The 1,618-nt window shown below is 43.4% G+C and overlaps 1 protein-coding gene across 1 annotated transcript in view; it reads right to left on the bottom strand.

Annotated features, from left to right (window-relative positions):
• The window catches only part of stambpl1 (STAM binding protein-like 1), a 20,288-nt gene that overhangs the window by 17,638 nt on the left and 1,032 nt on the right, over positions 1 to 1,618 (bottom strand). The gene's annotated exons all lie outside the window — the stretch shown is intronic.

Here is a 1,618-nt window from a genome sequence, read left to right on the forward strand (position 1 = left end):
CACTCTCTGCAAAGCTTTTCTTTCTGCAGCTGTGCAGTCTCCATGCCACACGTTGATGCTGGAGCACAGGATGCTCTCCACTGCACACCTGTAGAAGGAGGTGAGGACTGAGCTTCCAGACCAGCTCGTCTCAGCCGTCTGAGGAAGTAGAGTCTCTGATGAGCTTTCTTGATCAGGCTGGTGGTGTTGTTGCTCCAGCTGAGGTTGTTGTTCAGGTGCACACCCAAGTACTTGTAGCTGGAGACCACTTCCACTGCAGATCCTCTTATGTTCAGGGGGGTGTAGGTGTTTTTGTTCCTTCTGAAGTCCACAATCATCTCCTTTGTCTTCTTCACATTGATGTGAAGGTTATTCTCTCTGCACCAGCTCTCCAGGTGTTCCACCTCTTGCCTGTAGCTGGACTCATCATTGTTTGTGATGCATCCCACCACCGCTGTATCATCTGCAAACTTTACAATGTGACAGCCTGGATGGGTAGCTGCACAATCATATGTGAGCAGAGTAAACAGGAGGGGGCTCAACACACATCCCTGAGGAGAGCCAGTGCTGAGGGTTATGGTGGAGGAAATAACTCTCTTGGTCTGAAATAAGAGATTAACCTAAAATTTTCATTCATTCATTCAACCTTTATTTATTCAGGTTAATCCCATTGAGCCTCGAGGACTCATTTACAAGAGAGACCTGATTTCAACAAAGAAAGATGACAACAATGGACAACAGCAACAACAATAAACAGTTATAAAAAGTCAGACTGCAGTTAGTTTTTTTTTTTTTACAGATAGGATGGCTAAAAGGAAAAGATAAACAAAAAAAACAGTTAGATTCTAAGGTGAATGTAGAAACTAAAAACAGGAACATGTCTGCATTGGTCCCTGCCAGGAGTCCAACAGATTCTTAAAGACACTTAGAGAGGTCAAAGGTCGAGAGCTTCAGATCTTTTTACAAGATGTTCCAGGAAACAGGAGCGGAGTAGGAGAAGGTCCTTTTGTCTAGTTCAGTCCTCACTGAGGGAACACTGCAGGTAATGATGTCCTGAGAGCGCACGCTGTAGCTGCACTCACACAGAGACATGTAGGAGGAGATGTATGAGTATATAAAATAAACACCATTAAATTAGCATGAGCATGCATCAGGATACCATTAAAATCATTTCAGTGTAAAACAACCATGATGTGTCTTTTCCTTTAGTTGAAAGTTTTCCTTTCAAAATAAAATCAACCTGAATATAAACTGTATTTAAACTGAACGTTTTACACTCTGCTGCTAAGCTCCGCCCCCTCTGTCCACACCCTCAGGTGGGACACATTCCAGTCACACCTGTGGGGATCAGAGCTCAGAATGTGGGCTGACCGGTTTGACCCGGATCAGTTCCAGTTGGGTTTACTTTGACCCAGAGTGAAAGAGGAAGTTCCTCAGGAGTCTTTAAACTTCATCTTCACCGATTCTTATCAGCAACGTCGTTCTGAATGTTTCTTTGATTTTGCTGAAAAAGTTGCTGACCTCAGTCATTGACTTCCTGCTCAGCTTTGTCACCTGATCAAGCTCAAACATCATCACATCATCACAACAACGACAACAACAACAACAACAACAACAACAACAACAACAACAACAACAA

This window comes from Nematolebias whitei, chromosome 17, assembly GCF_014905685.2.
Source record: "Nematolebias whitei isolate Nwh7 chromosome 17, NemWhi1, whole genome shotgun sequence".
Lineage (NCBI taxonomy): Eukaryota > Metazoa > Chordata > Actinopteri > Cyprinodontiformes > Rivulidae > Nematolebias > Nematolebias whitei.